Source organism: Hemiscyllium ocellatum, chromosome 2 (assembly GCF_020745735.1).
Source record: "Hemiscyllium ocellatum isolate sHemOce1 chromosome 2, sHemOce1.pat.X.cur, whole genome shotgun sequence".
In the NCBI taxonomy this organism is placed as follows: domain Eukaryota; kingdom Metazoa; phylum Chordata; class Chondrichthyes; order Orectolobiformes; family Hemiscylliidae; genus Hemiscyllium; species Hemiscyllium ocellatum.
This window is the reverse complement of record NC_083402.1, coordinates 93,554,633-93,576,842: the sequence shown is the minus strand read 5'-3', so window position 1 is coordinate 93,576,842 and position 22,210 is coordinate 93,554,633. Positions and strand designations below refer to the sequence as shown.

At 42.4% G+C, this 22,210-nt stretch overlaps 1 protein-coding gene across 2 annotated transcripts in view; it reads right to left on the bottom strand.

Moving 5' to 3' along the window:
• Positions 1–9,528, bottom strand: part of LOC132824229 (spindlin-W-like) — an 81,354-nt gene extending 71,826 nt beyond the window's left edge. Inside the window, exons 1-2 of one of the 2 annotated variants that reach the window (XM_060838542.1) lie at positions 9,241–9,528; positions 7,637–7,716 (exon numbers count right to left, since the gene is read on the bottom strand). The gene's annotated coding sequence lies outside the window, so the exon portion shown is untranslated. Of the gene's footprint in view, positions 1–7,636; positions 7,717–9,125; positions 9,145–9,240 lie in introns of those variants that run through there. The other variant, XM_060838551.1, reaches the window with a different exon arrangement.
• Between the last annotated feature and the right edge of the window lie 12,682 nt (positions 9,529–22,210).

Below are 22,210 nucleotides of genomic sequence, written 5' to 3'. Positions count from 1 at the left end.
TACAAAGTCCCACGCAAGGACTGCACAAAACACTACATAGGACAAACTGGAAGACAGCTAACGATCCGCATCCATGAACACCAACTAGCCACGAAACGACACGACCAGCTATCCTTAGTAGCCACACACGCAGATGACAAGCAACATGAATTCGACTGGGACAACACTACTATTATAGGACACGCCAAACAGAGAACAGCCAGGGAATTCCTAGAGGCATGGCACTTATCCACAGATTCAATCAATAAGCACATCGACCTGGACCCAATATACCGACCACTGCAGCGGACAGCTGGAATTGACAACCGGAAGCGGCAGATTCAAACCACTACAAATGCCAGAGGAAAGATCACAGAAGCGCTTCACAGGAGGCTCCCAAGCACTGAGGGTGTCACCTAGACAGGGGACGAAACGTGTGCAACACAAATTCCTAGCTCGGCGAACAGAACCACAACAACGAGCACCCGAGCTACAAATCTTCTCCCAAACTCTAGTCCAGTATTCTAGTGGTCTGGCATGGCGGTCTCATCCCAGAGGGGAAGTCCTGTTGCAGCATGGCAGTTTCATCCTGGTTGCTGCTTCCAGATATTCCACTGTCCTCTATTGGGTTTTGCCAGAGCCCAGGTGCCAGTAACTGAACTGTGATGTACTTGACCTTAATTTTATTTTAATTATGTATGACTTCTGTCATTAATATAGGTACCATTGTTGGGTGACTTCCAAAACTTTTCATTGTACTTTTACATGTAACAATACATTGTTAATAAATTTCTATTCAATTCTATCCATAAGACCATAAGACATAGGAGTGGAAGTAAGGCCATTTGGCCCATCGAGTTCACTCCGCCATTCAATCATGGCTGACGGACATTTCAACTCCACTTACCCGCATTCTCCCCGTAGCCCTTAATTCCTCGAGACAACAAGAATCTATCAATCTGTGTCTTGAAGACATTTAGCGTCCCGGCCTCCACTGCACTCTGCGGCAATGAATTGCACAGGCCCACCACTCTCTGGCTGAAGAAATGTCTCCGCATTTCTGTTCTGAATTGACCCCCTCTAATTTTAAGGCTGTGTCCACGGGTCCTAGTCTCCTCGCCTAACTGAAACAATTTCCTAGCGTCCACCCTTACCAAGCCATGTATTATCTTGTACGTCTATATTAAGTCTCCCCTTAATCTTCTAAACTCCAATGAATACAATCCCAGGATCCTCAGCCGTTCCTCATATGTTAGACCAACCATTCCAGGGATCATCCAGTGCCAGTATGTCCTTCCTGAGGTGAGGGGACCAAAATTGGACACAGTGCTCCAAATGGAGCCTAGCCAGAGCTTTATAAAGTCAAATTAAGCAAGACCACAACAACACTCCTGGTTGTACTAAGCTGCACGTAACATTCGCCACACTAGTGATAGGCATTGAGCTTCTCAAATGAGTGCATCTAACCATTGCCACTTTGATATTCATTGCGATCGTTATCTCCTTCACCATCAACATTCTGGGGTTTACCAATGTATAGAAATGGAACTGAACCAGCTATATAAATAACATGCAGGTTATAAGTTAGGAATCCATCAGCAAGTAACTCACTTGACTCTTCAAAGCCTGTCCATGGTTTACAAACCTATAGTCAGGATTCAAATGAATACTTATCATTTGCCTGGATGAGTCGAGAGTGTGGTGTTGAAAAGTACAGAAGGTCAGGCAGCATCCAAGGAGCAGGAGAATTGACATTTCGGGCATAAGCCCTTCATCAGTATCATAGCTGGGTCGAGTCGCTCTTATCAAAATGAATGTTCTGCCTCGCTTATTGTACTCTTTGCAGATGCTCTCTTTGCTCTTTCCTAGGCAAATGTTTCAGAAATTAAATTTTTATGTGGAGTTATAAGTGTCCCCTTACTAAGCTTGCGAAACTGCAACTGCCCCAGAGATTGGGGGAAGTGGACCTCCCGAACATTAGACAATGCCAACTGAGCTCCCTCTTATCTTTTGTCAGTGACTGGGCCCGTGGGAACTCAGTGCTGACATGGTTGGACATTGAGGACTCCCAGACAAAGTGTCCCCTTATCAACCTGTTGTTTTTAGACAAAATGAGGACAGTTGCGGAACATTGCCATAATCTAATAGTTACTACAACTGCCAAGGCATGGAGGGCAACGAGGCAGATAGAGGGTAAGATGTCTAAAACATCTTTTCTTACTCCCATAGTTGCATGCTGGGTTTCCAGCCAGGGACAATAGATCCTAGCTTTAAACTTTGGGCAGATAGGGGAGTTTCTTGTTTGGGTGATCTGTTTGAGGGTGAAACATTGATGTTGTTTGATCAAGTAACTTGGAAATATGGATTGTCGAGTAGAGATCTCTTCTGTTTCCTTCAGATTAGAGATTTTACCCGAAAGGAGATCACACTTTTGACTGAGTGTTATGGATCTGATACAGAAAAGAGGGTGCTTCAGGTTAAGAGCACTCTTTCAGTGAGTACCAGCTATCATTTGTTGGGGGGTGGTGCCTGGGTGATGTAGAGCATCTATGTGAGGTCTGGAAGAGAAGTTAGGAGTTGAGATCACTTTGGAGACATGGGAGGACATTTGTGAGAATTTAAGGAAGATTTGATATGTAATAGGTCCCATGCTATGCAGATAAAGATTCTTCATAGCTCATCTTGCGAAATTTAAGCAGGGAGCATCTTCAATGTATCCCCAAATGTAAAATAAATACAGGTATCCTTACTCATCGTTTGTGCTTCTGCCACAGGCTCAGTGTGTAATGGAGTGCTGCGGCAGGAGTAATAGAGAGGGTCTTGGAGACTGATGTCACAGTGGACCTGGTCTCTTTGCTCCTGGGTTTGCCGAATTTACCTCACTTAGAGGTACATGGGAGAAAGCTTTTTAACATCCTCACTTTTGTGCGAGGAAGAACATTCTGGTTCACTAACATCCTTTAGTAAAGGAAATCTATCATTCTTACCTGGTCTGGCCTACATAGGAATCAAGACCCACTGCAATGTGATTGTCTCTGTGCACAGTAAATCCTGGCCTGGCTAGGATGCTACATACATCCTATAAATTGACATTAAAAAAAACTATAATTCCAACTTATTATGACTGGTGACGTCAATTAAATCTTAAGCCAAAGCTTTGAATGTGCTCTCACCTTCATTCATCCCAATTTGAACAGAATAACCTGCTCACATCAGGTTTTCGGCAGGATGTTACTCATGCACCCCCCCCCCCCTCAAACAAACAAATACACACGCACACACACCTCAGAAGTGGAACGAGTGGAGAATGTCAAGCTCCTGGGAGTGGTCATCAACAACAAGCTTTCTTGGACTCTTCATGTGGATGCACTGGTTACAAAGGCCCAACAATGTCGGTTCTTCCTCAGGCAGCTGAGAAAATTTGGCATGACGGCAAATACCCTTGCCAACTTTTATAGGTGTGCCATCAAGAGCATTCTGCCTGGATGTATCACTACCTGGTATGGCAACTGTACCATTCAAGATCGGAGATGGTTACAGAGCGTGGTCAACTCGACCCGGACAATCTCAAAGGCCAACCTCCCACCTACAGAGTTTAGATCAGAGTGGTGCTGGAAAAGCACAGCAGGTCAGGCAGCATCAGAGGAGCAGGGAAATTGACATTTTGGGCAAAAGCCCTTCATCAGGAATGGAGGTAGGGAGCCTCCAGGGTGGACAGATCCCATCTATAGAATCCATCTCCCAGGTCCACTGTCAAGGAAAGGCTGCCAGTCTGAAAGATCCATCCTACCTAGGCAATGCTTTTCTACAAGCTCTACCATCAGGAGAAGGAACAGAAGCCTGAACACATGCACCAGGCAGTTTCAAAACAGTTTCTACCTTACTGTTGTTAGAATACTGAATGGACTCTCAAACCCTTAACATTCGCCTGTACCTGTGTTTTGGTTTTTGCTGCTGTTTACCTATTATTTACTTATCTATGCTATTTAACTGTGTTATCTGCCTGTGTTGCTTGCAAGACAAAGCTTTTCACTGTGCCTCAATACATGTGACAATAAATTCAATTCCTTCTCTAACTTTAGTCAACTACTTTGCTGCTGTCTACGTTCTACCATTCGTTGCATTTGATTCATCTGTTATGTTTCTGCCTTAGACTTTCTTATCCGCTAATTTCCTGCTTTTTTTAGATTAGATTAGACTTACAGTGTGGAAACAGGCCCTTCGGCCCAACAAGTCCACACCGACCCGCCGAAGCAAAACCCACCCATACCCCTACATTACCCCTTACCTAACACTACGGGCAATTTTAGCATGGCCAATTCACCTGACCCGCACATCTTTGGACTGTGGGAGGAAACCGGAGCACCCGGAGGAAACCCACGCAGACACGGGGAGAACGTGCAAACTCCACACAGTCAGTCGCCTGAGTCGGGAATTGAACCCGGGTCTTCAGGCGCTGTGAGGCAGCAGTGCTAACCACTGTGCCACCGTGCCGCCCACGTGAAGCTTTAAAATATTTGCCTGTTATTTTAGCACCTTCATTAATTTCATTTATGAATTCTTCCTTTCTCCACTCATCCATTTGTTACACCACTTAAAAACTGATCTGATTGGACTTTTCAGGTGTGAATTGTTCTTTTATGATGAATACAGACAAAGTAATAACTTTCACCAACCTCTGCCAGAAATTAATAAGAAAGCATGAAAAGACATGCCAGCTATTAAACCTATTAGGTTCTTTGTATTTTTTTTTAAGTAATTCAGAGCTAACATGAACTATGTGCAATGACAACATAGGAACTACAATCAGGTTTGTGCAATGAGGCAATGGTTAGATAAGCTAATGCAGTAATGTTCATTTAGAGGTCAGCATTAGCCAGAGTATGAAAAAGGAATTTGTCGTTTTCCATCAAAAATATAATGGGATCATGACTATCTGCACTATTGGTGAATGCAAAGTGGATATAACTGGATTCAGTTTAACGTTTGATCATGGCCAATTCTGACCGTGTGTACACTGTACCCTCCTCCCCAACCTGGAGTTGACTGGGCCAAATTTTGTGACTCACTTCCAGTTTTCACAATCGATTAGCTGATTCTGAATTCAGAATCACAGAGACTTAGAGACACACAGCATGGAAACAGACCCTTCAATCCAACACGTCCATGTTAATCCTATAGGAGGTTTACAAAATTATGAGAGGCATGGATATGATAAATAGACAAAGTCTTTTCCCCAGGCGTCAGGGAGTCCAGAACTAGAGGGCATAAGTTCAGGTTCAGAGGGGAAAAACGTAAGAGTCCTAAGGGACAACCTTTTCACGCAGAGGGTGGTACGTGTGGGAATGAGCTGCCAGACGAAGTGGTGGCTAGTACAATTACAAAATTTAAAATCATTTGGTTGGGTATATAAATAGGAAGGGTTTTGGAGGGATATGGGCTGGGTGCTGGAAGTGGGACTAGATTGGGTTGGGATATCTGGTCGGTATGGATGGGTTGGACCGAAGGGTCTGTTTCCATGCTGTACATCTCCATGACTTTTTGCAAGGTTTGTGAAGGTTTGTAGCTCAGGTTGAGATTTAGGGTGTAGGTTTGCTCGCTGAGCTGTAGGTTTGATACCCAGACGTTTCATTACCTGGCTAGGTAACATCATCAGTGGCGACCTCCAAGTGAAGCGAAGCTGTTGTCTCCTGCTTTCTATTTATATCTTTCTCTTGGATGGGGTTCCTGGGATTTTTGTGGTGAAATCATTTCCTGATCGTTTTCTGAAGGGTTGATAAATGGCATCTAGATCTATGTGTTTGTTTATGGCGTTGTGGTTGGAGTGCCAGGCCTCTAGGAATTCTCTGGCATGTCTTTGCTTAGCCTGTCCCAGGATAGATGTGTTGTCCCAGTTGAAATGGTGTTTTTTTTCATTCATGTGTAGGGCTACGAGGGAGTGAGGGTCGTGACTTTTTGTGGCTAGCTGGTGTTCATGTATCCTGGTGGCTAGCTTTCTTCCTGTTTGTCTTACGTGATGTTTGTGGCAGTCCTTGTATGGAATTTTGTAGACGACGTTGGTTTTGTCCATGGGTTGTACTGGGTCTTTTAAGTTTGTTAGTTTTTGTTTGAGAGTGTTGATGGGTTTGTGTGCTACTAGGATTCCAAGGGGTCTTAGTAGTCTGGCTGTCATTTCTGAAACTTCTTTGATGTATGGTAAGGTGGTTAGGGTTTCTGGCTGTGTTTGGTCTGCTTGTCGTGGTTTGTTCTTGAGGAATCTGTGCACTGTATTTTTTGAGTATCTGTTCTTCTTGAATATGTTGTATAGGTGGTTCTCCTCTGATTTCCAAAATCACATTACCAACTTTCCAAAGTGCCTCACCACCCACTTCACTTTCAACAACATAGTCTACAAACAAACCAACAGCACATCCATGGGATCTCCACTATCAGGATTCATAGCAGAAGCAGTAATGCAAAGACTAGAACAAACAGCCCTACCAACCATCAAACCAAAAATCTGGGTCCGCTACGTAGATGACACCTTTGTCATCACAAAATGAAATAAGATCGAAGAGACATTTAACATCATCAACAACACCCTCACAGGCATAAAGTTCACCAAGGAGGAAGAAACCGACAAGAAACTCGCATTCTTGGACGTCACAGTCGAAAGAAAGGACAACGGAGAACTACAAACCTGCATATACAGAAAACTGACAAACACTGACCAAATACTTAACTACACCAGCAACCATCCAACACACACAAACAAAGCTGTATCAGAACAGTATTCCAACGAGCCACCACACACTGCAGCGCAGACGAACTTCGGAAAACATACCATACCTTACCATACATCAAAGAAGTTTCAGAAATGACAGCCAGACTACTAAGACCCCTTGGAATCCTAGTAGCACACAAACCCATCAACACTCTCAAACAAAAACTAACAAACTTAAAAGACTCAGTACAACCCATGGACAAAACCAACGTCGTCTACAAAATTCCATGCAAGGACTGCCGCAAACACTACGTAGGACAAACAGGAACAAAGTTAGCCACCAGGATACATGAACACCAGCTAGCCACAAAAAGGCACGACCCTCTCTCCCTCATAGCCCTACACACGGATGAAAAAAGCTGCCATTTCGACTGGGACAACACATCTATCCTGGGACAGGCTAAGCAAAGACATGCCAGAGAATTCCTAGAGGCCTGGCACTCCAACCACAACGCCATAAACAAACACATAGATCTAGACGTTTTCTATCAACCCCTCAGAAAACGATCAGGAAATGATTTCACCACAAAAATCCCAGGAACCCCATCCAAGATAAAGATATAAATAGAAAGCAGGAGACAACAGCTTCGCTTCACTTGGAGTTCGCCACTGATGATGTTACCTAGCCAGGTAATGAAACGTCTGGATATCAAACCTACAGCTCAGCGAGCAAACCTACACCCTAAATCTCCACGACTCTATGATTTTTAATTTCAGAATCATCTAATCAATTGTCAAAATTGGAAGTGAGTCACAAAATTTGGCCCAATCAACTCCAGGTTGGGGAAGAGGGTAGAGTGTACAAACAGTCACAATTGATAATCACTGTTATTGAAAACGAACAAGTAAATGTCAGGCATGAAATGGATCAAGCCCGGTTGTCATGCTCCTTACCTTGACTCAAAAATGAAGAATGATGAAGTCATGCACAGTAGCAGATGACCATAAAACCATATTCTTGAGTGTGTTAAGGCCTAAGAGAGGAAATTGGAAAGACATGTATCAATAATGTTTATGAATATTAAAAAGACATTTAGTAATATAATATTAACCATATAGTTGGAATTATGCAGAACCTTAAGTACATTTTGATGGTTATGCTGGTAAGCAATGCTGTATTCCTGATAAAGGGCTTTTGCCCGAAACGTCAATTTCGCTGCTCCTTGGATGCTGCCTGAACTGCTGTGTTCTTCCAGCACCACTAATCCAGAATCTGGTTTCCAGCATCTGCAGTCATTGTTTTTACCTCAATGCTGTATCTGTGACAGTATCTTGTTTTAAGGATACCTAATCTGCTTACTGTCCGGATAATTATTTTTCTCCCATAAAAAAATTTCAATAGAAAACTAAATGTATGAGATTCTTAAACAACGATGAATTATGATGTTTAAATAGCTCTAATATGAAAGCACAAATTACCTGACATTAGAATAAACGGTGGAAGGTGAAGCAAACCCTATTAAATCCGCGCCATATCCACAACGTGTGGCTATTACCGATTTACATGTTTAAATTATGCATCAATGTTTATGTTTACGTGTCACAAGGGAGTTTATTTAGTCCTGGGTCGGTTTGTTGGCAGAAACTGTGTAGATGGTACCTCTCCATACACCACGTCTTCCACAATGACATCATACTTAATTTATTTACTAAATTTTCAGTTAAACACTATGAAAGCAGCTCAAAAATTTAAGTAAATATTTTGAATATATACGTGAAAATGCAAAATATTTAAACCTGCATTTGAGTGCTGAATGCAGAATTTGCATTCATAATAACAACTTCACAATAAACAGAAATAGAATCCAGCGGACTTAGTATCACGTTGCAATCTAGTGCCAATTTTTATTTCAAATCAAATCTTCACGAGTATTGATTTCTCGGTTTCTCTAAGTTTATATAAATTTTCATGTCTCTCGATAGGAACAAAACCATCCTCCTTCAATGACAGTGAACCTCAAGCACAGATGGGGGAGGGAGACGAGGCGGTGGAAAAGCAGAAAACAGACAAGCAAAACAAAACCTTGAGAGGTTTGATATCTTAGTAGCTAAAAACGCAGCTCTACTTGCAGAAAAGTCCCTGGATGTTTGCAGTTTGGGATGAGGAAAGGAGTCAGATGTCTGAAATCACAGCAGCAGTGTAGCAGCCATGATGCAGGTTAGCAATGCCGCATTATTTGTCTGCACGAGCAGCATTAGAATCAGGAGAGCCCGGGCTCGCGTTTCAACCATCGCTCGCGCTCGAACAAAGGATCCGGAGCCGCCCTCCCTCCCTTTCTCTGTCCTTCTCTCACACTCACTCATTCCTCTTCACTCCACTCCTCACCTCTCCCCTTCCCTCTCTCCCTTCCTTCCTTTTCACTCCACTCCTTCACACACTCACTTCATCCCCCACTTGTGCTGCTGCCTCTTTCTTCTCTGTTATTCTCTTCTCCCCGTTACCTCACCCTGTGTCGCTGTTCGCATTATTCAGTTAGCACAAAAAAAAATCCCTTTACCTTCGTTTTATATATATATTTGCATATATACACATGTAGATCTAGGTATGGACAAAATCAGAGTCTGTGTCACCCGCGCCCATAAAACACTACGGCACCGTCTCACACAGTTACACACTGCAGGAACGACGACGCTAACACTCATTCGCCCCCTGCCAGATAGTGAGCTCTCACACGATTCCGCCTCGGTCTGTAACGGTCAGGTAACGTCGCGTAGGGTCGACTTCCTGCCAGAAAGTGTTCCTACTGATTTTCTGTGCAGCAGCGAGGAAACAGAGCACTGCTGGCCTACCCTTCACTGACATTATGCAGATACAAGAGACTGTATTGTAAGAAGACTCAACTATTCTCATTCCCTCCCCTGGATTGTACGCAGGCGCGCCAGTTTAAAGCTCCCGGGTTTCTTTTGTTCTCATTTGAACCTAGAAGATGGCTGTGAAAACAAGTTTTGGGAACATACTTAAAGGATATTTTGTGTCAGCCTCAATGTTTTAAATGAGGCTTGTGGGTCTACCATAATTCCCTTGGCCAGTTTATTTAACTGGATAAGTTAATTTTGGAACAGTAATAAATGATTTTATTCGTGCAAAGCGATGCATCACAAAAGTGAAAACCTTATTTACAAATCAGACGAGATACTTAGGTAGTATAACATAATATGCATTTACAAAGCACCTCACGTTATAAAATACGCCATAATGCTACAAAGCAAAACTTGGCACTCTACCCTTAGTTGAGAGTGTGGTGCTGGAAAAGCACAGCAGGTTAGGCAGTATCCGAGGAGCAGGCACATCGACGTTTTGGGCCGTAGCCCTTCACCGCCCTGAGGTCCAGTGACCAAAAGCTTGATCAAAGAGGTCGGTTTTATTGTGCATTTAAAATGAAGAAAGTGAAGTGGAAATGTTTCGACATGCCCCAGAGCTTGGGGTCTAGGTAACTGATGGCAAATTCATTGATAATGGGGTGATTAAAGATAGGGGTGCTCAGTAAGGCTGAAGTAGAGAAGTGCAGATATCTTACAGAGGTGTTGAGTCATAGTTATATAGCACAGAAACAGACCCTTCGGTCCAACTTGTCCATGCTGACCAGATATCCTAAAGTGATCTAATCCCACTTCCCAGCATTTGGCCAATATCACTCAAAACCCATTCAATTCATTTATTCTTCCAGATGCTTTTACATGTTATAAGTAATCATACATACCTCCACCATTTCCTCTGGCAGTTCAGTCCATACATGGACCAGCGTGTGTGTGAAAATGTTTCTCCTTACGTCCCTTTTGAATCTTTTCCCTCACCTTAAACCCATACCTTGTCTTGGGCTTCACTATCCAAGGGAAAAGACCCGTGACCATTCACTAATATATCCATCATGAGTTCTGCAGGGAAGATAGTCCCAGCTGATTCAGCCTCTTGCTTTAGCTCAAACCCTCCAACCCTGGCAACATCCTTGGAACACATTTCTGAGCCCTTTCAAGTTTTACAACATCTTTGGGAGACCAGAATTGACCAGTGTTCCAAAAGTGGCCTAACCAATGTCCTGTATAGATGCAACATGACCTCCCAACTCATATACTCAATATACTGACCAATAAAGGCAAGTGCAATATATACCTTCTTCACTATCCTGCCTATGTGTGACTCTACTGTAGGGCCTATGTAGAGATGATTAGTGGAATTTGAAACTAAGGTGAATTGGATTTGATGTGAGATGGGACACAATCAACAGAATTTTTTAGGAGTTCATGTTTACAGAAGATTGAACATGGCAGACTGGCCAGAGTATTTTAGAATCATCAAGTCTACAAATAATAAAAATGTAGATGATGGTTTCAGCAGGGTTACACGCAAAATGTCGACTTCCGGACATCCTGATGCTGCCTGGCCTGCAGTGTTCTTCCAGTCTCCTGCCTGCAAATGTAAGGGCCATCGCGTGATGTACAAAGTTCAGATAGGAGAGGCTGCCTTGAACAAGCACGTGGACTGCGGCTGTTAACCTGGTCCAATCATGGAGTCCTGGCTGACAGATATATGGAGAGGTGTCAAGGGTTCTGCTCACTCGAGGAGTGTATGGTTCTGTAGGAGTGTGTTTGTGAATGTGTGTCTGTAGGAATGTCTGTGTGTGCGCGTGTCTGTGAGAGTGTATCTGTGTATTTAGTGCATGGGTTACCTGTAGTGTGACATGAACCCAAGATCCCAATTGAGGCATCCCCACAGGTACTGAACTTGGCTACTCTGAGATAGTTGGATCAGTGTCATGTACTATGCACAAATAAATAAAGAGTGACCTGTTGATGGGATACCAGGCTTTGTGAAGTTATTTCAGTAACATTTTTATTCATGTAACTTTTCTTACTTTTTTTATGTCATGGTTTTTGTTGGTAACTTTTTAAATGTAATGGGTTTTAACATATTGGGTAATGTTTTGGAGATGCTGGTGTTGGACTGGAGTGGACAAAGTTAAAAATCACACAACAACAGGTTATAGTCCAACAGGTTATTTGGAAGCACTAGCTTTTGGTTGTGGAGTATAAATTGTAAGACACAGAAGTTATAGCAAAAGTTTACAGTGTGATGTCACTGAAATTATTAAGTCTCTCGTCTTTTAGAATGACCATGAACTTTAACAATTGGTGTCATGTCAGCCCACATAATGCATTGAAGGTGTGAACTGCCCTATGTGAGACTGCTTGTGCCACAAATGGTCAGACTGATTCTAATCTAAAAAATGGATTTACAAAATCTTACATGGATTCATACAGTTGTTTTTAAAACAACCCAGTTCCCAGGGTCAGCTCAATCAATAGGGAAATTACAATATCCAATACCCCTTCCTGGGACAGAGACTCATTTATATGGAATAACTGAATTATGTTAATTACATTGTCGTATCAAACTGCTGTAACTACACAGGAGGAATGTTGGTTATCATGCCGACATAGTAAGCTGTAGTAAATCATTGTATTTGAGGTTGACAGAAGAACTGTATTTAAAGGGGCCACTCGAATCAGAGGAGCTGAAATTCCACATGTCAGTGCAAGAAGCAGGAACCTTGGGAGTAAGAAGAACAGCCTCAACCTTAGTTTGGCCAGCAGTAATCTCAGTAGTGTAAACTTCTTTAACATCACAAGCTTCCAAAGCAGATATTAAATCAATGCGAGAACATAGAAATTTAAAAACTGTAAGGTTACTCAGGAAATAGAACGATGGGTTTCACAAAATTGTATTTTAATGACACTAAACCACGTCTTATGGTAAACTATGTCCCATTATAAGTAAGCAAGCAAGCATGTAAATCAAACAGACACGAAACTAACACTTATAGAGCCTGCTCTGCAAGTGATGCGGATCATGGCTAATCCAACATTCCTGCCCTTTCCCCAAAGCCCTTGAATCCCAAACTGATCAAGAAACTCAGCCCCTCAAGTATATACAAGGACTCTGCTCTCAAAGCTCTCTGTGGCAAGAAGTTCCAAAAACTCACAACCCTATGACAGAAGAAATTCTTTCTTACCTCAATCTTCAACTGGCATCCTTTATTCTGACAAAATGCACTCTGGTCCTAGACTTTCCCAAATGGGGAAATATCGTCTCAACATTTACCCTGTCAAGCTGCTTAAGAATCTGACATGTTTCAATGAGATCACCTCTCATTCTTCTAAACTCCAGTGAGTTGAGACCCAACCTGTTTAGCCTTTTCTTTAAGATAGTCCATCCATACTGGGGATCATCGTAGTAAACATTCTCTGAACTGCCTCCAAAGAACTCCAACTGCATCTGCTGATGTAAGAAATGAACTGATATTTTACAGCTTTGTAGGTAATTTTAGCTCTTGAGCTCAGTGATCAAGAATTATGACTGGCAAAATCTGGTACTAAATTTAACAACTTTATTAAGAATTTTAAAAATCAGTATAAAGTTTCAAGCAATTTGTAAGTTTAATGCTAAGCTAGTCAATCTAAGATGACTGTAGGCCAATCTTTGACCGAGATCTTAATGCTTGGTTCATCAGAACTATTCCCATAAATCATACATTCTGTCTTCTTTCTTTGAATTCTCCTAGTTGACAAGTATCTTTTTCTTGAAGGCTTCAGTGTGGGCCTTTTTCAAGGGTTTACATAGAGAATATATGTTTTGAAAGAGCTGAGGTACACTTCTTTTCTAAATGTGGCTTAATTAGTTGGGTTCACGGTCAGCTATTCGTGTATTTCCAGTTGTTTACCATTGTCTTAACCACATACAAACCTGGTCCTGCCCACATTGATTCCAGATATTTTCTGATCAACTACACACCTCTCGAACAGATGGGACCCAAAACAAGACCTCCTGGTCCAGAGATTGGGACAGTTCTATGCTGCAAGAGTCCTGAGGGAAAGAGCAAAAGAGGGACATCAGTTTAATTAAAATCAGTCTCTGTCTTTTCCAACAATTTTTACTGATTCCGGATATTTTGTAATCAACCTCTTCAGAGATGTTATGACATACATCTGGACCAGGTGGGCCTTGAACCCCGATCTGATGGGTGCAAGTAAGGCCACAAGAGCCCTCCTGACTGGTTTTAATCAGCGTCAAGATTAGAGTAGTGTTGGAAAAGCACAGCAGGTCAGGCAGCATCTGAAGAGCAGGAAAATCAAATTTTCAGGCAAATGAAGGGCTTTTGCCCAAAATGTTGATTTTCCCGCTCCTTGGTTGCTGCCTGACCCGCTGCGCTTTTCCAGTACAAATCTAGTCTTGACTCTAATCTCCAGCATCTGCAGTACTCACTTTCACCTAATTGGTTTTAATCAGCTTCCACTGATTTCAACCATGATTTGGAGATGATTTCAACCAGCTTGCTGCAATTCATATTTCTATAGAACTCAAATTGTTCCATTCAATTCAGGATTATCAGTAACAGGCACCTATAAATTTAATAAGTATCTCATTTATCCAATTTTCATACAAAACACTTCTCTGAAAATGTAACCAGAATATTAGTCCTTTCCTTGCTGCTTATTATAGGCTAGCTTTTGAATATCCATAAAGAAATTGCAGAATCATATAGAAATTTGTGAGGAAGATGTTATTCTTTACCCTAAGCCTAAGGCACAGTGGATGAGAGTAGTATAGCACAAGTGTGTAAGTAGAATATAAATGAACATAGAAATATCTCAATGGGCCAAACATTTGGCACTGATATGGAGAGAAATTTATTCAAATGATGTAAATCTTCGGAATTTTCTGAGATGCCTTTGGCAGCTCAATTGTTTACTCAAAACTACTCAACCTATGCTACCCATGGTTATAGTCCAATAGGTTTAATTGGAAGCACACTAGCTTTCGGAGCGTCCCTCCTTCATCAGGTAATAGTGGAGGACTCAATCCTAAGACACAGAATTTGTAGCAAACATTTACACAGTGTGATGTAACTGAAATTATACATTGTAAAATACCTTGATTGTCTGTTGAGTCTTTAATCTGTTTGAATACCATGATCATTTCACTCATGTGTAAATCTCAAAACCTTTTTTTAAAATGTTGCATTCTCAGGTTAGCTGTTAACAATGGTGATAGCTAGACAATATGTTGAAGGTGTTAGCCCCCTGTGTTCCCTGTCTATGCCATGATGTTTAGATTGATTCTAATCCAAAAAGTGAGATAACAGGCTTTTACATGAATTCATGCAGTTTTTGAGCAAAGTACAATGTAACTCTGCAAGTACAAATTCACCCCACAAAATATGTGTGTGCGTGTGCATATATATATATATATGTGTCTTAAGTCTGTGAGGAGGTGCATGTGAGAGTCTGGAGGGCATAGGTTGTGTCCTGAACATAGGTTCAGGGGAGAAGACTGAGCCAAGGTTTATGGATTTTGGGTTGGAGATAGAAACTCCTAACTCCAGCTTAACACTAAGACCCAGCCACAAGCCCTGCCAGGTATTCACCATCCCTGCAGGCATCCCCTTTACTGAGGGCAAACGGCCAGTTCTCAGCATAGGATTCACCTTCATTCTTGTACATCCACATGTCAACAAACTTCACTCACATCAGGACGTTGAACTCTTTTTTCACCCCCCTGCCTCCAAGCCTATTTCTTTGTGAACCCTTTGTAGACCCCTTCTCCTGCCTCCACCAAATTCCATCCTCCTCATTACCTCCTCCTGGCTTCGTACCCGCTCTCAACCTCTTCATCTCCAACTGTTGGTGCAATATCACTCAACCCTTCCCACCTCCTCCAACTTCACCCCATTGGAACAGGCAGCCATCCCCTCCAACCCCAACCTCACTATTAAACCAGTTAACAATGGGGCTGTGGTAGTAGTATGGCGAACTGACCTCCACAATGCTAAAGTGAGATGCCAATTCTCTGTCCCTTCAATCATTACCCCACCTCTCATCATCAAACCATCATCTCCCAGACCATCAACAACCTCATCAACACAGGTGATCTCCCATCCCCAGCCTCCAACCTGATAGAAACAGGCAAAGGAGAGGGGGGGGGGGGGGTTAGGGAACTATCTCCCATCCAAAATCCATAAACCTGACTTCTCCGGTTGACCAATTGTCTTTGCCTACTCCTGCCCCACTGAACTCATCTCCACTTATCTCGACTCAGCCTTCTTCCCTTTGGCCCAGGGACTCTCTACCTACGTTCGGGACACAACCCATGCCCTCCACTTTCTCCAAGGCTTTCAATCCCCCAGCCCCCAACATCTCATCTTCACCATGGACATTCAGTCCCTGTACACCTGTACTCCCCCATGAGGAGGGCCTAAAAGCTCTCCAGTTGTTCCTCTTCTGCAGGCCCAACAAGTCCCCCTTCATCCACACACATTTGCTTGGTGGAACTAGTTCCTCCCACTTCCTACTAACCAAAGAGATTGCTATGGGCACTCACATGGGTCCAGGCTATACCTGCGTCTTCATAGGATATATGAGACATTTCTTCTTCTGCAGCTACACTGGCACCATCCCTCACAATCATCAATGCAGCAGAGGAAAAGGTATCAGTGCTGCCCACTAGGAGCATAACAGTTCATCAACTTCACCCACACTTTCCAACCTGACCTCAAATTCACCTGGACCATTTCGGACACCTTCCCCTCCCTTCCAGGGCCTTGCTGTCTCCATCACTGTTAACTGACTTAGCACCAACATTTTTTTCCAACACACTGACTCCCACAACTACACCTCCTCTCACTCACTCTCCCACAAAAATGCGATCCTGTATTCCCAATTCCTCCATTGTATCTGCTCCCAGGTTGAGCGATTCCACTCCACGACATTCCAGATGTCCTTCTACTTCAAGGACCATAATTTCCCCTTTCCGTGATTAATGATGCCCTCAACTATATTTCCTCCATTTCCCACACATCTGCCCTCGAACAACACCACACCCCATTTCCCCCCCCGCCCCCCCAACCACCACCACCACAATAAGGATAGAGACCGCTGGTCTTCACATACCACCTGACCAATTTCCAAATCCAACACATCATCCACTGCCATTTTCGCCACCTGCAGTAGGACCCCACCACTAAACAGATATTTCCTTCCTCATTTCTATCTGCTTTCCATAGGGACCAGTCACTCTGCGACTCCCTTGTCAGTTTCACACTCTTCACTAATCTCTTCTCCACATACAGCACCTTTCCTTGCAACCGTAGGAAGTGCAACACCTGCCTCCACTCCTCACCTCTTACCTTCGTCCAAGGCTCCAAACAATCGTTCCAAATCTGGCAGAGATTCATCTGTACTTCTAACCTGATCTAATCCACCCGATGTGGTTTCCTTGACATTGGAGAGACCAAACACAGATTCAGGGACTGGTTCGCAGAGTATCTGCACTCTGCACACTCCAATCAACACCTCTGGTTGCCAGCCATTTCAATTCCACCTCCCATTTCCCTGGCAACATGTCCATCCTGGGCCTCCTCCACTGTCAAAATGAGAGGAAACTTGTATAACCACACTTTACATTCCACCTCGGAAGCTTACAGCCCAATGACCTCAACGTAGAGTTGCCCAGCTTCAAGATCTCCCTGGCCCCAGTTTCATCCTATGTCTAGCCCTCCCTACCTCCTTGACCTGACCTGACCTAACCTGCTCATCTTTCCTCTCACTATCTGCTCCATCCTTCTCCCTGCCCAATCACATTAAGCCCCTATCTGCATCCTTCTATCACCATCCCAACTGCCTTTCCCCCAGCCCCACCCTCCCTCTATTTATTTCTGGGCTCTTTCCCTGCTCTCCAGTCCTGGTGTCCTGTCCTGACTTTCCTGCTCCTCTGATGCCGTTTGACCTGCTGGGCTTTTCTAGCTCCAGATTTTATTGAGTCTGTCTTCCAGCATCTGCAGTCCTGACTATTTCCAAGCAAAGGAGTCTCTGTCAATGACATGCTGCTGCATAGGTTGCCTGCCTCCACCACCTAAAGAAGCAAACTGCTATTATTCTTTAAATGTGCTGGCAATCTTTTGTCTTGAAAGACGATGGCTTGTGCTAATGGTGTTCAAGTCTGTCAAGTATTACCTTGTGTGGCTCAGGCATCCCACTCAGTCATGGAAGTTTCTGTTGCAGAGGAAAACAGTGGATTAGACACTGCAAAATATTGTGGCTTCTCAGTTTTCACTTATTCATTTTAATGCCTGGTTTACTAAGGTTTATTTCAGGAAACCAGCTATTTAAACTATTACTATTTTGCTTATTGAGGCCAGCAGCAAACACAACATATTTGAGCTATATAAGCATCCAATGGAGTCACAATTGGTAAGGTGAAAATGCTGGTTAATATATCATATGATATATATTTGTCATGTGCAATAAGCTAAAACATCTAAAGGAAAATCTAAAGGAAAGTTTGAATGACAGGAACAGCCCTCAGCACTGAATGCGAGCGAGTTCTAAACCAATTATTGCCCTATTCGGCTCAGACTTCAAATGAAATTTAAACCACCTGTACTAAACTAATATCATTTTCATTTGAAATCATTTTCCTGTATTTAAGCAAATAATAAGAATGTGCATGTCTGATGACGATTAACACAGGATTCCTGAAGAAGGGCCCATGCCCGAAACATTGACTCTCCTGCTCCTTGGATGCTTCCTGACCTGCTGTGCTTTTCCAGCAACACATTTTCAGCTCTGATCTCCAGCATCTGCAGACCTCACTTTCTCCATGTGGGTTTCTTGACCTAGCACACTGTTATCTTGGGTCACCAGACTGCCTTCAGAATATGACAGCATTTAGGTCCTAAAGATGCCAACACCTAAGGAAATTCAGCAACAAAACTGTGTTCTTTATCTTCTTGTCATGGAGTCGGATTTGTGGCGAGAGGGATTTCAGGCAGGTCAGAAGCAAGGGCAGCAGGATGGCTCTTGCTTCTATCCATGCCTCTTTTTGCCCCCAGAAAGAGGAAGGCATTCCACCGCCCCCCCCCCAACTCCAACCTCCCCACTCCAAGCCTACTAGTCAACTTTCTTGCCTGGTAAGAAGCAGCAATTCCAGGAGGTGTTGCATTACACCTTTACATGGCCTTTAATTAATTGGTAGCAGGTCAAGGAACTCCCTAATGGATCTTCTCACCCAGAACTAAATTGGTGAAGTGACAAGAAGGGGTGACAGCTTTCCAGGATTATCCAGGGAGGAGTAAATTCATTCCATAGTCTTTTTTTTTCAATAATCTTTCATTATCAGTCCATAATAAAAATAACTTATTAAAATGAATCTTCAGGGTTCCTTACTGCCTTTGTCATTCACAGTTAGATTACTGAATTACTGAAGAATATGTAAAGCTAGTCTAACTCTGTATATCTTCCCTGTTAATGCTTAAGCTGGTAAACCCAGAAAATGAAAAAGAATAATTCATAATCAAATACACTTCTCCAACCACATCAATGACAGGAAATGTTCATAAACTGTGTTGTTTGGCAGTAACACACTTATTCTTTTCCCAAGAGATAACTACAGCTGCATTGTGTGCTGATTATCTTTTTAATAAACAAAGCCTAACTTAAGTCATTCAACCATTAAACACAATAGCTGTCGACCTAAGAATGGGATAAAAGCCACAAATAATTATATAATGTTAACTTAGATTCTTTGAAAATTGTTGATATTACCAAAATGAATCTGAGATCTGTTACTCAATTGCAGAAATCAAATCTACCAAATCAGACCCTCACTATGCACATTTCAAGAATCCAAAATGACTCCGTATACAAAAGAAATGAAACTGACAGACCATCTAACATCAACTTCAGCACTGGAAATAACAATGACAAACGGAGGTCAAGCCAGCGCAGTCCTCTTTGCTAACATCTGGGAGCTTTTGTCAAGTTGGAAGGGCTATATCACAGACTAATCAAGTGTCAGCCTGACATAGTCATACTTATGGAATCATACCTAACAATGTCCCAAACATGCCATTACTTTCACTGGCTAAGTCCTGTCCCATAGTCAAGACAAACCTACCACAGGTTAAAGCCTCGTGGTGTATTGATGGGAAGGAGTTGCCTTAAATTTTTTTCAACTTTACTTCCAAATCCCATGATTTGTCAAGGTATAAGGTCAAATGTGATCAAGGAAACCTGACGATTGCCACCTCTTGCACCCTCTCAACTGATGATTCAGTTTTCTGCCACGTTGGTCATCACTTGGAGAAAGCACTATTGATGGCAAGGGAGTGTAACGTATTCTGGGTGGGGAACTTCAATATCCATTGCTGAGCAAGGACATCAGAACCACTAAGACTTAGTCAGATTGGTCAGTAAAGGGCACAGCTGCGAGACCATATGTACTGCAGGTGGCAAGGGAACCACCAAGAGGAAAAATGTATTTGAATTCATCTTTACCAAACCACCTGTATTTATGCAGGATTGTATTGGTAGGAGTGACTACTGCACAGTCCGTGTGGTGACAAAATCCTATATTCATACTGAGGAGACTCTCCATCGCGTTGTTTGGTATTGCCACCACGTTAAATAGGACAGAATATGAACAGATCCAACAACTCAAAACTGGGCATCCATGAGGCACTATAAGCCATCAACTGCAAAAGTGTGTTCAACTACTCTCTATAATCTGTTGACCCAACACATTGCCAAAAATCTTGAGCAAAACTAGAGTCAATCAAAATCAGGGATGAAACTCTCTGCTTGCTGGAATTCAGGAAAATGATTGTGATTGTTGCAAGATGATCATCTTAGTATCTCAGTTCCAGGACATCAATGCAGGAGTTCCTCAGGATGGTAGTCCATGTCCAACTACTTTCAGTTCCATCATTAATAACCTTTTATTCCATTACACAGTCAGATGTATAATGTTCCTAATGATGCACAATGTTCAGCACCATTCATGACTTCTCTGATATGGCAGCAGCTTGTGTTCATATGCAGAAAGGCCTGGACAACATCCAGGCTTGGGTTGATGAGCAGCAAGTAATATTTGTGCCATCCAGGTACCAGGCAATGACCAAATGAGAATCTAACCACTAATCTAATCATCGCCACTTTACGTTCAAAAGCATTACCTTATCTTAAGCCCGCTGCCCTGCCCCCCATGATCAATATCCTTGGGGTTACCTTTGACTAGATACCAAACAGGACCAACAATATAAATACAGCAGGTACAAAAGTAGATCAGAGGATAGGAATTCTACGGCAATTAACTCACTTTCTAACATACCAGTGCCTGTCTACCATCTACAGGGCTTAAGTCAAGAGTATGATGGAACACTCTTCACTTGAAATGGGGAACAGAGCTCCAATAATACTGAGGAAGCTCAATACCATCCTGAACAAAGCAGCTACTTGACAAGCACGCTCCACAGTTACTCGCTTCACTATGATGCACAGTATCAGCTGTGTGTACCATGTACAAGATGCACAGCAATAAGCAAAGATCCAACATAAGCAACTTCTAAACCCATTATCCTTAACACTTAGAAGGAGAAAGGTAGTAGATGCACAAGATAACCATCTCTTGCAAGTTCCCTTTGATGTTACACACCATCCTGACTGGAACTGTACTACCATTCATTCAATGTCACGGTGTCAAATGCATCTCCCTCCCTAATTGCACTATGAGTACTCCAATACCTTAAGAATTGCAGAAAGTTCAAGAAGGTATCCCACTACTACCTTTTCAAGGGCAGTTAGGGATGGGCAATAAATTCTGACTGAGCTAGTGACACCACATCCCATAAATGAATAAGAAAAACTCGCTATCCTTGCAGATCAATTGTCTTTCATTACTGTACTTCACAGCAAGTCATATATTGCTGACTGTAATTTAAGAATGTAAACTGTGACAAAATTGGAACATTACTATACAAGTTCAATTAATTGTTCAGATTATTTTATATTAATTATGCATCTAAAGGTGTTAAAACAATATCTATATAAGATCTTTCCCATAATAACAACAACTTGCATTTATATTGGGTCTTTAAAGCAGTTCACAGGAGCATTATCAAAAAAATCACCTTGAGTTGATATGGAGGCATTAAGACAGAGGAACAAATGCTTTATCAAACAGATTATTTTAAAGAGCGTCTTAAGGGAGGAAAGATATGTAGAGAGAAAATGTATGCAGTGAATTCCAAAGCTTAGTTACCAAGTAGCTGGTAGTACAGCCACCAGTGGTGGATTGATTAAAATTAAGGATGCTGAAAAGGCCAAAACTGGGCAAAGGCAAAGCTCTGTGGGTATTGCAGAGGTAGCAGAGGTTAATTCTGATTTTCCCTCCACCGTTGCTGCTAAACCTGCTGAGCTTTTCCAGCAATTTCTGTTTTGTTGGCAATTTCTAGCATTCACGTTCTAGTTCTCTCAGTTTTTTAGTTTCATGTAATTAATAATGCTGTAATTGATAGCCAACATTGCTGTTCTGGTCCAAGATGGCAGCGGAGTGGGGCACATGTGCCAGATTGCATCCACTCCAACTGCTTTTCTTTTTCCATCTCTTTTCTTTTTATTAAACTTACTTACCTCATC